Here is a 19,462-nt window from a genome sequence, read left to right as displayed (position 1 = left end):
TAATGCACAAAGCATGCATATCTTGGTTTTCAAAGCTATGGAACTTTTCCCTTTAAACGCCACAGTAGTTGTTACTGTATCTGTAACAAGCTAAATGATAGTCCCTTCCTTCGAGTCCCAGGGGACCTGCCCAGCTGCGGGGCTTTGAGCGAAGCCGCTTGCTTAGCGTTTATGACATGGTCATTTGTGCCATGCCCCAGCTTGTACTTGGCTGCCCCAAATTGCTGCTCTGTTCTTTCCTGCTGGAACACAACCTAAGTTTATCTAGGCTGAGTTCGTCTTCCTTATTACTCTGTAGATCCTTGGAAATATATTTCTTCAATTCTGTTTAACTCTTCCAGGGTCTCATTCTCTAGTCGTAGGGTTTGGGTAGAGATTCCCGAACGGAACTCAACCATATGGGTAGGTCAGGGTGTAGTATCTCCCACCGAAAATAAACTGGGCAAGGTGCAAACACAGGGAATGGATGGAGACTGGAAATGAAGTGCCGAGCTAGGCCGTGTCTTGGCAAATGCATAAGGGCAAACATTACCTGTTGGCTTTATCGTCTTTATGTTTATGGCTGTTTGCTTTAGTGGTGGAGCCTGTGGAGTGAGAGGGCAGGGGAGGAGCTTTTCTTCCTCTTGAGAAGTGGCTGTGCTGTTAGCTTTGTCAACCTGATAAAAACCTAGATGTATATGGAAGGGGGGACTTTGATTAAAGAACTTCGTATACCAATTTGGCCTGTAAAGCCTATTTGTGGGACATTTTCTTGATTAGTGATTGAGGCGCGAGGGCCCAGCCCACTCCGGGCAGTGCCATACCTGGGCAGGTGGTCCTGGGCTGTATAAGAAGGCAAGCTGAGGAGCTGGAGCCTTGGCTCAGCAGTTAAGAGCACTGGATGCTCTACCGGAGGACCCAGGTTTGATTCCCAGCATCCGCAACTCACAGCAGTCTGTAACTCCAGTTCTGATGAGGTCCTCTGGTATCTGCAGGCACTGCATGCACACAGGGAACAGATGTATCTGTAGCCCAAACACCCATTAGCACACATAGTAAAAAGCAAGCAGCGAGCAATGAACAAGCGAGCAAGCAAGGAATCTGAGCAGGTCACAGAGAACAAGCCAGCAATCAGCTTTTCCCCATAGGTCCTGCCTCTGCTTCTGTCCTGCCCCGACTGCTCTCCGTGATGGACTGTAATTAGGATGTAAAAATCAAATAAACCCTTTATCCCCAAGTTACCTCTGTTCAGGGTTTTATCAGAGCAACTGAGAAACAAATTAGGATAGTGGTATTTATTTGCTTAATATTGTTTTATTTTTTTAAAAAAAGTGTATATGTGGGCATCTCTCTGTGTGTGTGTGTGTGTGTGTGCGTATGTGTGTGTGTTCATGAGACACCGTGAGAGGTGCACAATTTTCAGGAGTAGGTTCTCTCTCCACCCAGTGTGTGAGATTGAACTCGAGTCATCAGGCTTGTCAGCACTCACCTTTGCCTGTGAAACCATCTCACTGGCCTTATCCTTCCTGCGTGAGTACAAGATGTCAGGTATGTGGTAACCAATACTTTACAGACCGTTGTCACAGATGGTCAAAAATGAAGGTGGCTCTGTAAATGTCTTCCAAGCAGCATGGGACCAGTAGCTATGTGTGGTTGACTGATGGTGAGCCAGAACACAGCTGGGCTGTACTGTAACATACACATTGAATTTCTAGGACAGTAGACAAAGGAAATTTGTGGGGTGTGGTAGCCCGCATCTTTAATCTCCGCATTCAGGAAGCAGTATGGATGAATCTCTCTGAGTTCCATCCAGTTCAGTTTACATAGACAAGTCAGAGCTACATACTGAGAGTATATATATATATATAATTTCATCATTTATTCATGGCCTTGAACTCACACAAACTCACCTGCCTCTGTTTCTTGAGTGCTGGGATTCAAAGACAACACCAACATGCAGAGCTTGTAATTTTACTTTTATTTAGTATACCTACAAGAAATTTTTGTAAATTAATTACTATACAAAGTATTAGATATAATTAAAAAAACAAATGTTAGAACAATTTAAAATGTTTTCAGCTCGTGTTGTATTTCTGCTGAACAACACGGTTACAGACCAGGCTCAAGCTTTATCTTGCTCTTTGACAATTCTGTGCATGTCACATTATTCATGTTACTCCTATTGTCCCTCCTCTTTTCCCTAGATACTCTCCAACTTTCCACTTTCCACCTCATGCCCTCTGCTTCCGAGTCCAGTTAGTGCTGCCTGCTGAAATCTGTCTGGTCTTGTTGGCTTGCTATCATGCAGGCCTTCTGCAGGTAACCGTAGCTGCAATGGATTCATGAGTTCAAACATCATTGCTCCATTCCTATCGGAACCATGTACACTCTAATGTACAATGGTCCAGGTAGGAAGCAGAGGCCATGGAGGGTGAGTTCCAGACCCTTGCCTAGGGTTCTCAGCTTCTTCCCAGCAAGGACATCAGAGCTCATGTTTTTAGATTCTTCCAGAGTTCCTTCCAGGGCTTTTATCTTCTTACCTTGTATGAAACCCCCTTTGGGCACAATCTAGATTAATTTTGAAAATGAACTAGGTCATAGTACTGAGAAATTCTATTCTATTTCTTTGAACCCAGTCTCTGGTGAAATCAAACTGCTTCAGTCTTGGACTATTGTCTGATATCATCAGCCATGGTTTGTAGAGACTGTTGAATATGATAAGCTATGGATTCATGAGATAAGGGACCATGTAGACAGGACAGCAATACATATTCTCCAGTCACCAACTTTCTTCAAGATCAGCGACTGTCTCAGATGTAGTTTTTTTCTAGTCATTAATGAGTGTTGAGCTAGGTTTCTTTTTAGAGAAACAGGATTTAACCCACCCACCCCTCTACATGCATGCCTTCTTCTTACTATGTTACTTTCTCAACTAAGTGTAACAGAAGCATGGGAAGTAAATCCCAAGGGGGGAAAACCCTTGAATAAACGGTGTTTGCTATGGTTTGGCTATAGCTTGAGTTGTTCTCCAGAGATTCTTGTGTTGGAAGCCAGGTTTCCAGTGTGGTGATGTGGTGACGTGGGACTTAGCAGTGTATGTTTAAGTCATCAAAGATGTTGAAGTCATTCTTATGTGACCTCTAAATTAGTTCTCCGAGAAGGTGATTATAAAGAATGAGCTGGACACTTGGCAGCCTCTCTCCCTTGTCCTCATACCATGTGACTCTTCTCCCTACCTGTGTATCTGCCATTATAATACCATTCATCATGAGATCCTCAACAGAGCCTCTTTGAGGCCCTGAACCTTCGGAACTGTGAGTTAAATAAACCTCTTTTCAAATTAAAATGATTCATGTTCAGGCGCTTCAATAGAGCAACAGAAAATGGACCAATACTGTGTGGAAACACCCTGGGACTGTTACCAATCCCAAGTCTTGTGGAAAAGATTAAAATAGGTTTTATTACAAGGGATGATGTGAAAATGCTTTAGCTGTTTAGGACTCAGAGACCTGAAGAATTCCTTTGTTTGTTTGTTTGTTTTTTGAAGCAGGTTTCTCTGTATAGCCCTGGCTGTCTTGGAACTCACTCTATAAACCAGGCTGGCATCAAACTCAGAAATCCACCTGCCTCTGCCTCCTGAGTGCTGGGATTAAAGGTGTGCGCCACCACCACCAACCAGCGAGGAATTACTTCTAAATTGCATTCATATATTTTGTTATGGTAACTAGGCCACACAGTGTGACTGTGTGTAGTTAACATTGCTACATATAACGTTGGGTAGTATGTGGTTAGTGCACTTGCACTGAGTATCTGGGAGTCTCATGTATCAGGAACAGCTGGGATAACTACTGTGAGGGTTTCTGTGGGGACTCTTAGGCCACATGAGCATGGGGACAGGGAGTGAGACTGTACACAGGCAAGGGGAGCCCACCCATCGTTCTAAGTCTCTCATCTAGACTTACTTTATATAAAAATTTTTAATTGAAAATATATTCTTCTCTAATGCAATACATCTCGACCACAGTTTCCCCTCCCCCCACTTCTCCCAGCTCCACCCTATTCACTCTTAGATCCACCTCCACTCCACACTGGTTTCCCTCCAGGAAAGAACAGGCCTCCAAGAGACAACAACCAAACACAACAAAACAAGATACAATAAGACAAGGCAATCCACCAGGAGGAAAAGAGTCCTGGGAGCAGGAAAAAAGAGTCAGAGACACCTGCTCCCACTGTTAAGAGCCCCCGAAAACACCAACCTAACAGCCGCAACATATAAACAGAGGATCTGGTGCAGACCCATGCAGACCTTGGTACTTGCTGCTTCAGTTTCTATGAGCCCATATGAACCCTGCTTAGTTGATACAGAGGGCTGTATTCTCCTCGTGTCTTCCATCCCCTCTGCCTCCGGGGGGTTGGGGGAATGATAGCAATGATAAACTGAGGGGGTGTGATGACATCATAGTGTATTACTGTGGTATCAGCACTATGATGTCAGCATAGTTGTATCATTCTATGAGGTCAGAATTACAGTTTTATGCTGTGAGAAATGTCTACAATGGCATGTATTCCCACAACAGTATCAAAGAATTTAGTTTCCCTGCTCTACAGATCTCTGTGTGACACTCACTCGTCCCCACCCCCTTCCTGACTCCTCAGAGCCACTGAGAATTAAGTTACTCATTGGGAGTCCCTAGCTTCTCAGACGGGTTGCATTTACTTTGTTAGATGTGTTTAAGGTTCCTCCTTTTTTTTTTTAATCTGGCTTGGTAATTTATTTCTTTTTGTTCCTGAACAACAATTTATCATCTGCATATTTGTCCATTTGTCCACTGAGAGCCATCTTGCTTGTGTCCAGATTGGTGAAATGTTCTGGTTAGAAGTTTGTTTTGTTTTTTGTTTGTTTCTGTCAAGTTGACATAAGCTAGGGTCATCTGGGAAGAGGGAACATCAACTGAGGAATTGCTTCTACCAGACTAACTTTGTAGGCAAGTCTGTGGGGGCATTGTCTTGATTAATGACTGGTGTGGGAGGGTCCAGACCAGTATGGGTGGTGCCACCCTGGGCAGTTGGTCCTGGTTATATGAGAAAGTAGGCCACAGAGAGCAAGGCAGTAAGCGCTGTTTCCTCATGGGTCCTGTTTGAGAACCTGCCTTGACTGCCCTCAATGGTGGCCTGCAAGCTGTAACCAAAATAATCCCCTTCTTCCCCTGAGTTGCCTGCTGTTAGTGTTTAGCACAGCAGTGGAAGCACACAAAGCCAGCAGGGTTAGGAGGAAAGCTGCTCTCGGAACTTGGGCCCGTATTTCTGTGTGGATATACGTTTTCAACTCTTTTTGGGCAAATCACAGAAAATTGCTGGACCATGTGGTGAGAGTGTTTTATTTTATCAGAGACTGTCAGTTGCCTTTGCAAAGTGTGTGCACCATCTTGCACTCTTGTTGAGGGATCATGCCACTCCACAGCCTCACCCACACTCAGCATTGTTATCATTCAGGATTTCAGCCACTCAGAAGGCACACTTCAGTATTCTGTCCGTTTAATTTGCAACTTCCTGAAGATGGGTGATGGAAATGGTTAATTTCAGGTCACAGCCTGTCATTTTGGGGAAGTCAAGGCAGAAACCTGAAGTGGCGAATCACATAATATCCAGTCAAGAGCAGAGAACAGATATACATATGCTTAATACTCAGCTTTCTAGGGCTAATGACACCCCAGGCCAACTGATGGAGAAAACTTCTCATTGAGACTCTCAAGTGAATTTAGCTTATATGGAGCTGACAACAAACACTAACCTGCACACATGCACACAGACACACACACGCACACACATACACAACACACATACAAACACAAACACACACACATACACACAGTCAGACACATACACACAGAGGCATAGACAGACATACAGACAGGCACACACACAGACATATACCCACCCACATATACCTCCAAGCCCCCCAACGACACACACAGACACACGCAGAAACACAGATAGACAGAAAGACACACATGCACACTACACACACACACACAGAAAGATACAGACAAACATACATGTACACTGCATATACACACATAGCACACACATAGACACATACAGATACACACACATGTACACTTCAAACACACAAACAAACATAAGCACACCCAGCACACACATAGACACAGACAGAAATAGACACATGCATACTGCAATACACAACACACAATAGACACATACAGACAGACACACACATACATGCACACTGCACACACACAGAGACAGCCATATGCACACATAGACACAGAGATACACAGACACATGCACACTGAACATCCACAGCATACACATAGACACATACAAACAAACATACACTCACATTGCACACACACATGCACACACACAAACACATGCGTTTGCTCCTATCAATGGAAGTATTTTAATATATATCTTCTTTCATTTCCATAGTAACCCCCAACAAAAATCAGACATTTTGGTGTGTTTTAGTCTCTGCCTCTCTTTGACTCCCCCCTCTTCTCCTTGTCAAAGTTACCTGAATTGATTCCAGAAAGGACTTAACTTTCTATTTAACAGTTCCCCCTCACCCCACCCAGCCCCCTTGGCCATGTCTCCCTGTGTGTTGTTCTTCCTGATGAACAGGTCCTCAGGGATTCTGAGAGTGTGAGAGTGGTAAGTGGTCTGCTTCGGGTTTGTTTGTTTGTTTGTTTGTACTCACTGTAAACTCACTATATAGCCAAGGATAACCTTGAACCTATTATTTTCCCATCTCCACGACCTGAATCCTGGGGTTACAGAGCTGAGATTGTACATAGTTTATGCAATTCTGAGGTTGGGACCTGCTAGGCAAACTCTCTGTTCACTGGGATGTACCTCCAATCCCCAGCCTGGAGTTTGATTTTCTTTGTGTGTGTGCCATAGAAAATGCTTTCTATGGTATTGTAGTTAAAGTTTCAGCCTTCGCTTATGGGATCTAGGCTCTGGATCTCTTTCCTTCAGCACTTTGAGAGATGGCTCTGTTGTCATCTGCCCTGGGCTCGCTGAGTGGAGTCTGTGGCTCTCTCATTCTCCTTTCTTTTAAATCAGGCTGATCTTCAGTTTTGCGTAGAGTCCAGGGAGAGAGCTGTTCTTCGCGTTCCCAGTACCTCAGCAGATGTTTTCCCTATCCTCTGCTCAGTGCTGAGAATTCCCTTCTGGCCTGAGAATCTTCACTGTCCTAGTCTTTGAGGAAGAACTTTTCAAATCTCACAGCTTCAAGTTTTTCCTCCCCACAGACCCCCTACCCTCCCTCAGACTTCCTACTCTCCCACAGACTCCATACTCTCTCTCAGACTTCCTACCCTCCCATAGGCCTCGTACCTCCCCCCACAGACCCCCTACCCTCCCACAGATCCCCTACCCTCTCACAGGCTCCCTACCCTCCTGTAGCTTTCCACCGTAGGCTTCTGCACCAGTCTCTCCCAGAGTTCTTGGGTTTCCTCTTTGCTTTCCCCATCCCCATCCCCATCTGTTTTTGACACATTACTTGGTTGGCTTGCTATCTCAGTAAGTCACTCTTCAGCCTTCCTCTCTAGTTACCCTGATCTACTGGATTTTCTTCCAAAAGTTGGTCTCAGTTGTTGTTGCTTTTTAAATCTTTTTTTTTTCCCCATAACAGCCTAGGATCATGTTGAATATTGGTGCCTGGATCCTGTCTTGGAGAAGATGAACTACAGTCACGAGAGGGTCTCTTCTAACCACTTTGATATTTGAGTTTTTGGATTATGAATTGTAACCCCCTTTCACACATACTAATTACCTATGATTCTATAGCTCCATTTTCCTCTTGAATTCCAGGGTTCCTGGAAGGTGTAGAGAAAAGCTGCAGAGACCATGTAGTCTCATTAGTGAACACAGGATTGAACAGGCCACATCACCCTTGAGATACACTGGTGAAGCTGGTATACACTCGTGAGGCTGGCATGCACTGGTCAGGCTAGTATGCACTGGTCACTTGTCAGACTGGTATACACTGGTGAGGTTAGAATGTACTGGTCGGGCTGGTACACACTGGTCAGGCTGGTACATACTGGTCAGGCTGGTACATACTGGTGAGGCTGGTTTATACTGGTCCGCTGGTACACACTGATCAGGCTGGTATGGTCAGGCTTATTTCCTGAGCCCATTGCTCATTGTTGCTCCCCTTGACCTTGTATCAAGTTCACAATGCATTATCTTGTGAACAGAAGGGAACCCCACCAAAAGAAAACAACTTACCCATTTTTACAGGCTGATATGCGGATGTATAGGCCTTACCCAGTGCCTTATGGGTTTTGTCAGCCATATGAGGTGTTTCTTTTAGTCTTTCCTTCCTTTTTCTGGAATGGGTGCATCCTGCAATGTGAACAAAAATGGTTAGCTTTGGTTGAAGTTGATTTTGAATTCTGGCATTTATGTTATCCAGATGACCCTGACAGCTTACTCCCTGAGTCTCCTTGATGGAGTGACCTGCTTCTGTCAGCCTTACTGTCTCCCATCTGTAACAAGTGGCAGATAATGCCTTCCGCACTGACTTCTTGAGCACCTTAAGCAAGATAACATCTGTAACATTTACCACTGCCTAAGTCTTAGTGCTGCTTACCATTGTAAAATCATTCACTGTAGCAATGGCTACTAAGATGGTGTGGGAACATTCCAGAATACTATGCTAGGGGCACAGAGACTGAACCCTCTACCTCATTGCATCTGTAGCTATGGTCTTCTTGCTTCTCTGGGCCATTTGAACCCTGAATGGAATCAGCGTCTTGGAACAGTCCAGTCATCACAACAGCGTTACAGAACAGGGAGGGCACGGGAGAATCGGCCTCTTTCTGAGGAATAGAATCTTTTCTACATGATTATGGTGTTTTGCTAAACTTAGGATCAGTGATCAAACAGAAATCTTGTTAAACAACTCCCATGACGCTCCCACTGGAATGGTTGTGGAAGCAAGCTGACTTGATTGCCATCCACGCTGGCCCTTCAGCAAGCCTGTTTTTGAGTGTGTTCTGGAATCCAACCACTCCCATCTTCTACTTGCTAAAGATGGAAGACAAGACCACCAGGTTTCTCAGCAGTGCAATGGTGTCACATTTTTCCCCCTTAATTTCCACATGTTACTAAGTGATATTCTGCCTCGCGGTCTAGTCCTGTAAACACAGGATTCAATCTGTCTCTCTCAAGTCACAGGGATGTTGATGTTCCCAACCCCTGAGTGCAAAGCAAAGAGGACCGTTCTGTGCTTGACACCAAGGACACAATCAGAGAAAATGTTGAGGACACTGCCTAGAAAGCAGCTGACGATTTCCAGGGCAGTGTAACAGCCACGAGCCTCAAATGACAAGCATTAGCAAGGCTCCAAACAGCACAAATACATTTGAGCTGCAGGGTTGAAGTGGGTGGATGGTTGTAGGTTCCAAGTGAGCCGTTAGTGGTGTTTCCTTAGCAAAGTCCATGCTCAGGGGCAGTTGGCATTTCTGGGACAACCACAGGACCACTGCCTCATATGCCTGCTGGTCTCTAAAAGGTGGGGTCAATAGCACAGCACTTCAACTCAAGGCCTTTATTATGAATGTGGTACATCAGAAACATAAGTGGATACATTTATGTCTTTCCACAAATGTCAGAATTTATTTTTTTTCCATTTTTTATTAGGTATTTAGCTCATTTACATTTCCAATGCTATACCAAAAGTCCCCCATATCCACCCACCCCCACTCCCCTGCCCACCCACTCCCCCTTTTTGGCCCTGGTGTTCCCCTGTACTGGGGCATATAAAGTTTGCAAGTCCAATGGGCCTCTCTTTCCAGTGATGGCCGACTAGGCCATCTTTTGATATATATGCAGCTAGAGTCAAGAGCTCCGGGGTACTGGTTAGTTCATAATGTTGTTCCACCTATAGGGTTGCAGATCCCTTTAGCTCCTTGGCTACTTTCTCTAGCTCCTCCATTGGGAGCCCTATGATCCATCCATTAGCTGAATGTGTGCATCCACTTCTGTGTTTGCTAGGCCCCGGCATAGTCTCACAAGAGACAGCTACATCTGGGTCCTTTCAATAAAATCTTGCTAGTGTATGCAATGGTGTCAGCGTTTGGATGCTGATTATGGGGTGGATCCCTGGATATGGCAGTCTCTACATGGTCCATCCTTTCATCTCAGCTCCAAACTTTGTCTCTGTAACTCCTTCCATGGGTGTTTTGTTCCCAAATCTAAGGAGGGGCATAGTGTCCACACTTCAGTCTTCATTCTTCTTGAGTTTCATGTGTTTAGCAAATTATATCTTATATCTTGGGTATCCTAGGTTTGGGGCTAATATCCACTTATCAGTGAGTACATATTGTGTGAGTTTCTTTGTGAATGTGTTACCTCACTCAGGATGATGCCCTCCAGGTCCATCCATTTGGCTAGGAATTTCATAAATTCATTCTTTTTAATAGCTGAGTAGTACTCCATTGTGTAGATGTACCACATTTTCTGTATCCATTCCTCTGTTGAGGGGCATCTAGGTTCTTTCCAGCTTCTGGCTATTATAAATAAGGCTGCTATGAACATAGTGGAGCATGTGTCCTTCTTACCAGTTGGGGCATCTTCTGGATATATGCCCAGGAGAGGTATTGCTGGATCCTCCGGTAGTACTATGTCCAATTTTCTGAGGAACCGCCAGACTGATTTCCAGAGTGGTTGTACAAGCCTGCACTCCCACCAACAATGGAGGAGTGTTCCTCTTTCTCCACATCCACGCCAGCATCTGCTGTCACCTGAATTTTTGATCTTAGCCATTCTGACTGGTGTGAGGTGGAATCTCAGGGTTGTTTTGATTTGCATTTCCCTGATGATTAAGGATGTTGAACATTTTTTCAGGTGTTTCTCTGCCATTCGGTATTCCTCAGGTGAGAATTCTTTGTTCAGTTCTGAGCCCCATTTTTTAATGGGGTTATTTGATTTTCTGAAGTCCACCTTCTTGAGTTCTTTATATATGTTGGATATTAGTCCCCTATCTGATTTAGGATAGGTAAAGATCCTTTCCCAATCTGTTGGTGGTCTTTTTGTCTTATTGACGGTGTCTTTTGCCTTGCAGAAACTTTGGAGTTTCATTAGGTCCCATTTGTCAATTCTCGATCTTACAGCACAAGCCATTGCTGTTCTGTTCAGGAATTTTTCCCCTGTGCCCATATCTTCAAGGCTTTTCCCCACTTACTCCTCTATAAGTTTTAGTGTCTCTGGTTTTATGTGAAGTTCCTTGATCCACTTAGATTTGACCTTAGTACAAGGAGATAAGTATGGATCGATTCGCATTCTTCTACACGATAACAACCAGTTGTGCCAGCACCATTTGTTGAAAATGCTGTCTTTCTTCCACTGGATGGTTTTAGCTCCCTTGTCGAAGATCAAGTGACCATAGGTGTGTGGGTTCATTTCTGGGTCTTCAATTCTATTCCATTGGTCTACTTGTCTGTCTCTATACCAGTACCATGCAGTTTTTATCACAATTGCTCTGTAGTAAAGCTTTAGGTCTGGCATGGTGATTCCGCCAGAAGTTCTTTTATCCTTGAGAAGACTTTTTGCTATCCTAGGTTTTTTGTTATTCCAGACAAATTTGTAAATTGCTCCTTCCAATTCGTTGAAGAATTGAGTTGGAATTTTGATGGGGATTGCATTGAATATGTAGATTGCTTTTGGCAAGATAGCCATTTTTACAATGTTGATCCTGCCAATCCATGAGCATGGGAGATCTTTCCATCTTCTGAGATCTTCCTTAATTTCTTTCTTCAGAGATTTGAAGTTTTTATCATACAGATCTTTCACTTCCTTAGTTAGAGTCACGCCAAGATATTTTATATTATTTGTGACTATTGAGAAGGGTGTTGTTTCCCTAATTTCTTTCTCAGCCTCTTTATTCTTTGTATAGAGAAAGGCCATTGACTTGTTTGAGTTTATTTTATATCCAGCTACTTCACCGAAGCTGTTTATCAGGTTTAGGAGTTCTCTGGTAGAATTTTTAGGGTCACTTATATATACTATCATATCATCTGCAAAAAGTGATATTTTGACTTCCTCTTTTCCAATTTGTATCCCCTTGATCTCCTTTTGTTGTCGAATTGCTCTGGCTAATACTTCAAGTACTATGTTGAAAAGGTAGGGAGAAAGTGGGCAGCCTTGTCTAGTCCCTGATTTTAGTGGGATTGCTTCCAGCTTCTCTCCATTTACTTTGATGTTGGCTACTGGTTTGCTGTAGATTGCTTTTATCATGTTTAGGTATGGGCCTTGAATTCCTGATCTTTTCAACACTTTTATCATGAATGGGTGTTGGATCTTGTCAAATGCTTTTTCTGCATCTAACGAGATGATCATGTGGTTTTTGTCTTTGAGTTTGTTTATATAATGGATTACATTGATGGATTTTCGTATATTAAACCATCCCTGCATCCCTGGAATAAAACCTACTTGGTCAGGATGGATGATTGTTTTAATGTGTTCTTGGATTCGGTTAGCGAGAATTTTATTGAGTATTTTTGCATCGATATTCATAAGAGAAATTGGTCTGAAGTTCTCTATCTTTGTTGGGTCTTTCTGTGGTTTAGGTATCAGAGTAATAGTGGCTTCATAAAATGAGTTGGGTAGAGTACCTTCTACTTCTATTTTGTGAAATAGTTTGTGCAGAACTGGAATTAGATCTTCTTTGAAGGTCTGATAGAACTCTGCACTAAACCCATCTGGTCCTGGGCTTTTTTTGGTTGGGAGACTATTAATAACTGCTTCTATTTCTTTAGGTGATATGGGACTGTTTAGATGGTCAACTTGATCCTGATTCAACTTTGGTACCTGGTATCTGTCCAGAAATTTGTCCATTTCGTCCAGGTTTTCCAGTTTTGTTGAGTATAGCCTTTTGTAGAAGGATCTGATGGTGTTTTGGATTTCTTCAGGATCTGTTGTTATGTCTCCCTTTTCATTTCTGATTTTGTTAATTAGGATTTTGTCCCTGTGCCCTTTAGTGAGTCTAGCTAAGGGTTTATCTATCTTGTTGATTTTCTCAAAGAACCAACTCCTCGTTTGGTTAATTCTTTGAATAGTTCTTCTTGTTTCCACTTGGTTGATTTCACCCCTGAGTTTGATTATTTCCTGCCGTCTACTCCTCTTGGGTGAATTTGCTTCCTTTTTTTCTAGGGCTTTTAGATGTGTTGTCAAGCTGCTAGTATGTGCTCTCTCCCGTTTCTTCATGGAGGCACTCAGAGCTATGAGTTTCCCTCTTAGAAATGCTTTCATTGTGTCCCATAGGTTTGGGTACGTTGTGGCTTCATTTTCATTAAACTCTAAAAAGTCTTTAATTTCTTTCTTTATTCCTTCCTTGACCAAGGTATCATTGAGAAGAGTGTTATTCAGTTTCCACGTGAATGTTGGCTTTCCATTATTTATGTTGTTATTGAAGATCAGTCTTAGGCCATGGTGGTCTGATAGGATACATGGGACAATTTCAATATTTTTGTATCTATTGAGGCCTGTTTTGTGACCAATTATATCGTCAATTTTGGAGAAGGTCCCGTGAGGTGCTGAGAAGAAGGTATATCCTTTTGTTTTAGGGTAAAATGTTCTGTAGATATCTGTCAGGTCCATTTGTTTCATAACTTCTGTTAGTTTCACTGTGTCCCTGTTTAGTTTCTGTTTCCACGATCTGTCCTTTGAAGAAAGTGGTGTGTTGAAGTCTCCCACTATTATTGTGTGATGTGCAATGTATGCTTTGAGCTTTACTAAAGTGTCTCTAATGAATGTGGCTGCCCTTGCATTTGGTGCGTAGATATTCAGAATTGAGAGTTCCTCTTGGACGATTTTACCTTTGATGAGTATGAAGTGTCCCTCCTTGTCTTTTTTGATAACTTTGGGTTGGAAGTCGATTTTATCCGATATTAAAATGGCTACTCCAGCTTGTTTTTTCAGTCCATTTGCTTGGAAAATTGTTTTCCAGCCTTTCACTCTGAGGTAGTGTCTGTCTTTTTCCCTGAGATGGGTTTCCTGTAAGCAGCAGAATGTTGGGTCCTGTTTGTGTAGCCAGTCTGTTAGTCTATGTCTTTTTATTGGGGAATTGAGTCCATTGATATTAAGAGATATTAAGGAAAAGTAATTGTTGCTTCCTTTTATTTTTGTTGTTAGAGTTGGCATTCTGTTCTTGTGGCTGTCTTCTTTTTGGTTTGTTGAATGATTACTTTCTTGGTTGTTCTAGGGCATGATTTCCGTCCTTGTATTGCTTCTTTTCTGTTATTATCCTTTGAAGGGCTGGATTTGTGGAAAGATATTGTGTGAATTTGTTTTTGTCGTGGAATACTTTGGTTTCTCCATCTATGGTAATTGAGAGTTTGGCCGGGTATAGTAGCCTGGGCTGGCATTTGTGTTCTCTTAGTGTCTGTATAACATCTGTCCAGGCTCTTCTGGCTTTCATAGTCTCTGGTGAAAAGTCTGGTGTAATTCTGATAGGCCTTCCTTTATATGTTACTTGACCTTTCTCCCTTACTGCTTTTAATATTCTATCTTTATTTAGTGCATTTGTTGTTCTGATTATTATGTGTCAGGAGGAATTTCTTTTCTGGTCCAGTCTATTTGGAGTTCTGTAGGCTTCTTGTATGATCATGGGCATCTCTTTTTTTATGTTTGGGAAGTTTTCTTCTATTATTTTGTTGAAGATATTAGCTGGCCCTTTAAGTTGAAAATCTTCATTCTCATCAATTCCTATTATCCGTAGGTTTGGTCTTCTCATTGTGTCCTGGATTACCTGGATGTTTTGAGTTAGGATCCTTTTGCATTTTGTATTTTCTTTGACTGTTGTGTCGGTGTTCTCTATGGAATCTTCTGCACCTGAGATTCTCTCCTCCATTTCTTGTATTCTGTTGCTGATGCTCGCATCTATGGTTCCAGATCTCTTTCCTAGGGTTTCTATCTCCAGCGTTGCCTCACTTTGGGTTTTCTTTATTGTGTCTACTTCCCCTTTTAGTTCTAGTATGGTTTTGTTCATTTCCATCACCTGTTTGGATGTGTTTTCCTGTTTTTCTTTAATGATTTCTACCTGTTTGGCTGTGTTTTCCTGCTTTTCTTTAAGGGCCTGTAACTCTTTAGCAGTGCTCTCCTGTAATTCTTTAAGTGACTTATGAAAGTCCTTCTTGATGTCCTCTATCATCATCATGAGAAATGTTTTCAAATCTGGGTCTAGATTTTTGGTTGTGTTGGGGTGCCCAGGACTAGGTGGGGTGGGAGTGCTGCGTTCTGATGATGGTGAGTGGTCTTGATTTCTGTTAGTAGGATTCTTACGTTTGCCTTTCGCCATCTGGTAATCTCTGAAGCTAGCTGTTTTAGTTGTCACTGTTAAGAGCTTGTTCTTCAGGTGACTCTGTTAGCCTCTATAAGCAGACCTGGAGGGTAGCACTCTCCTTAGTTTCAGTGGGCAGAGTATTTTCTGCAGGCAAGCTCTCTTCTTGCAGGGCAGGTACCCAGATATCTGGTGTTCGAACCAGACTCCTGGCAGAAGTTGTGTTCCACTCACTAGAGGTTTTAGGATCTCGTGTGGAATCCTGTGTGGGCCCTTGCGGGTGTCAGGTGACTCTGCTGGCAAGGTACCCCGGGGCTCGAGTGGAGCAGAAGGGGTTTGTGCCCCAGATCAAGCCCGGGTATCCTGCTTCCCTATGTACCGCAGTCTCAGGTTCTGCGCGATTGGATTGGGGCAGGCGCTATGTTCCACTCACCAGAGGTCTTAGGATCCCGTGGGGAGTCCCGTGTGGGCCCTTGCGGGTGTTGGGCAAGCCTCTGCTGGCAAGGTAGCCCGGGGCTCGAGTCGAGCGGAAGGGACTTGTGCCCCAGATCAGGCCCGGGTAGCCTGCTTCCCTATGTACCGCAGTCTCAGGTTCCGCGCGATTGGATTGGGGCAGGCGCTGTGTTCCACTCACCAGAGGTCTTAGGATCCCGTGGGGAGTCCCGTGTGGGCCCTTGCGGGTGTTGGGCAAGCCTCTGCTGGCAAGGTAGCCCGGGGCTCGAGTCGAGCGGAAGGGACTTGTGCCCCAGATCAGGCCCGGGTAGCCTGCTTCCCTATGTACCGCAGTCTCAGGTTCCGCGCGATTGGATTGGGGCAGGCGCTGTGTTCCACTCACCAGAGGTCTTAGGATCCCGTGGGGAGTCCCGTGTGGGCCCTTGCGGGTGTTGGGCAAGACTCTGCTGGCAAGGTAGCCCGGGGCTCGAGTCGAGCGGAAGGGGAGAATTTATTGAATATTAATAACTTTACAAGCTATCCTTCATACCAGCCAAGGCAAACACAGTTATTTTCCCCATCTTAACTACTAGGATTAACTGTTGAAACACATTATATAGTAGATGGTAAATCAATCAATCAATCAATCAATCAATCAATTTATCTATCTACCATCTATCATATCTATGTACCTATCATCTATGTATCATCTATTATTTCTATCTATCTATCTATCTATCTATCATCTACCGTATGTATGTATGTATGTATGTATGTATGTATGAATGTATCTGTCTGTCTATCTAATCTACGTATCCATCATCTGTCAATTATTATTTGTCCATTACTATCATCTATTTATAACCTATCATCCATCGATTATCTGTCTGTATATCTATCTTTTTGTCTTATATTACAGAGTGGCTACAGGGGGTTAAAGAAGCTATAGCCAAATACTAGGAGCCTGAGGGAGGCAGCAGAAGCTGATGGGGCTGCAAAGAATATGTGAAGGACTAAGATGAGAAATCTATCTGCTGCTAGGCTGCTGGAAGAAGGATAACTGCAGAGACAAGCCAGAGCCAGGGTTGACTTGATCCTTGGTGCTAAACTTAGTTGCGGCGATGAAGTATGGGCGTGTGCAGACTGTAGTGGTGAAGGGTGGCACTTTGTTCAGGTGGGTGACCAGACATAATGATAGCATTCAGATAGCCCATGTCAACAATGAAGACCAAGCTGATCTGAAGCCTCTGAGACTGTCAGACTGGAGTGCTCTGCCTATTGGTACCTTGACATACTCAACAAGTGGTCAAATGACAGACCAGCAGGAACTGGAGCCATGATAGTGTTAGGGATCCTCCTTCTTCCTTTTTATTTTTTATGGAAAAAGTGTTTATTTTGAAATTATTTTAATTTAGAAACAGAAAACCTCGTAGGAAGGAGGGAAAAAACAAAAATCACAAAGCACTCAGGTTACGTTTCACTTCACGAGCTCGTCACCCCCTCATTGGTTCACCCATCCTGTGATGAGAAAGGACTCAGCCACCCACAATAATGTTATTATTAGGGATATGGATCAGTTTCTCGAAGAAGCCAATGAATCCCATGATAGCAAATCCTATCGCTGTGGCCATGGCAATCTTCTGGAATTCTCTTCTGTGGGGTTTGGTGCATCTTTTAACCAGCAGAACTGAGTCCTTTACAAACTGCCAACTTGGCTTCACAAACTCCATTACCTGATCCAGGTTTGTGGGATGGCTGTTTGAGAGCATAGAGACACGCAGCTTAGGAGAGAATTGAGCCCCAGGGGTCCTTCCTTTATGGGGTCTAGGTAGGAGTGTTGCACCCTTTCCTAAGTCTGACATGGTAGTTTCCAAGGCCTGTTTTTGCTGATATGATTTTACTACCTCTGTGTACTCATATGCCCCCCAGTTTACTCAGATAAAACTGCAGGCTAGGACTCTGCTTTTAGAAGTTACCAGCCAGTGCCTGTGGGTACCAGACAGATGCTGCCGGTTACCATCAGAGCCATCCTGCCTCTGGGACTGGACTCAAAATGGAGTCAACTGCTGCTTGTACCATGGAATCTCTTGGGAGAAGGCTCAGTCTGAGGAGCCACTGTTCTACCGGATATGGTAGCTGACAGCAGCAAGTTTGAGCTCAACACACACCCCCACCCCCAATAGAGAACTGCAGAAATAACAAGCATCCTTCTTTAAGAGTTCTTGTAAGTATTTAAACTCAAGAAGTTTAAAAATAGGTGTTTTTATTCTTTATCTTTAAATGTGTTTCTATATGTTGATTGAAGCTTTTTCTGTTTATTAATTATGCCATCTGGCTTTCTACTCCTGCATCAAAATATATGAGACAAATAGCTTATAAGGAGAAAAGTTCTTTTGGGGGAGCACAGTTTTGAATAATGCAGCTGTGGTCAGAGGGGTCCCATTGTGAAGGGGCATAGCCAAGCAAATATGGTCTTCGTGGCCAGGAAAAAAAAAAACATGAGAAATCCCTCTCTCCTCATCAAGAGCATGTCTGTAATGGGGACTTCCTATAATGCTACCACTTCCGAGTAGTGGCCCAAGTCTTTATTTAACACATGGACCATTTGGGGGCATCCATGGCTTTCAAGGGTGAAACCATACACTGCTTTCATGTAGTTCATGGCCTACATTTTTTTTTTTTTTTAGTGGGGAGACTTGTGTTATTTTTCTTATTTAGCAAAGGAAGGAGAGAAGGGAAGGAGGAGAGAGAGGACAGAGGAGGACAGAGGGGAGGAAGGAAGGACCTTGTCTCAGTGAAAAGTTGGAGACTGTTCTTTGGAGGAAGAGTGGAAGTATGTCTCAGGAGCAGGGGTTTGGCCTGGGCTGGGGAGAAGGGCAGTGGGCCTGCAACAGTACTGAGAAATGCTGTCTCTGCCTGTCTGAAGGAAATTCGATTTGCCGAGGCTAAGGGAAATCCAATACTGTAAATCAGGGGGTCTCAGCCAGAGCTCTGTGATGGGAAGGATCATTCTGCAGGCACAGTGGGGATCAGCAGCCACAAGGCAAGCTGCTTGTTCATGCGGGGAGATCGATAAAGACCTCGCCGCATACAATGATGTGGCAGGTTGGTAAGATAGTGGCAGTTAGCGAGACCTAAGGACGTGGAGCTGGAAGTCTTGGCTTCCCTTCTCCAACCTGAAGATCTGCTTTCTTATTTATTTGTTTTAATCTACTCCTTTGGTTAACATCCAAAAAAGTTGGTTTTGTTTGTGACATTTTCACACACATATATCATTATGCTTTGCTCTGCCTCCTCACGGCCCGCCCACGTTCTTTTGCTCCGCCCCCACGGCCTGCCCACGTTCTTTTGCTCCGCCCCCACGGCCCTCCCACGGTCCTTTGCCACTTTGTTTCCTACCACAATTCATCTCCACTTCCATATCACACACAGTCCATTATTCCCTTAGTCCCAACTTCTTCCTCACTTCTTACAGTACCCATTCTACCTTTATGTCACCCCCTCCACACACACACACACACACACACACACACATATGTGCGCAACACAAGCACTCACGCTTGTACATGCACACACTTGTGCACACACGCATGAACGCTCCCAGGAATCTAGGTTCCTTATTGCCTTAAGTCTGGCTTATTTTGTTAACACTCTGATTTCCAGTTCCATCAATTTCCCTTACATGATTTCACAATTTCATTTCTCTTTTCAACTAAATAGAATTTTATTACGTGTTTGTCC

General features: G+C 43.7%; 1 long non-coding RNA gene and 1 pseudogene across 3 annotated transcripts; both read right to left on the bottom strand.

Annotated features, from left to right (window-relative positions):
• Positions 1-950: 950 nt before the first annotated feature.
• Gm41164 lies at positions 951-9,108 on the bottom strand. Of its 3 annotated transcripts, none has more exons than XR_003951135.1 (4): positions 4,286-9,108; positions 1,890-1,969; positions 1,469-1,690; positions 951-977 (listed from the first exon to the last, which is right to left on the bottom strand). It is a non-coding gene; the product is annotated as a predicted gene, 41164 (long non-coding RNA). The 3 variants fall into 3 exon arrangements; XR_003951133.1 differs by lacking the exon at positions 4,286-9,108 and adding an exon at positions 4,236-4,263; XR_003951134.1 differs by lacking the exons at positions 1,469-1,690; positions 4,286-9,108 and adding an exon at positions 4,236-4,263 and having other exon boundaries at positions 953-977.
• Positions 9,109-17,256: 8,148 nt separating this feature from the next.
• Positions 17,257-19,130, bottom strand: Gm16261 (annotated as a pseudogene).
• Between the last annotated feature and the right edge of the window lie 332 nt (positions 19,131-19,462).

This window comes from Mus musculus, chromosome 14 (assembly GCF_000001635.26).
Source record: "Mus musculus strain C57BL/6J chromosome 14, GRCm38.p6 C57BL/6J".
Taxonomy (NCBI): Eukaryota; Metazoa; Chordata; class Mammalia; order Rodentia; family Muridae; genus Mus; species Mus musculus.
This window is presented reverse-complemented; position numbering and strand designations above follow the sequence as displayed.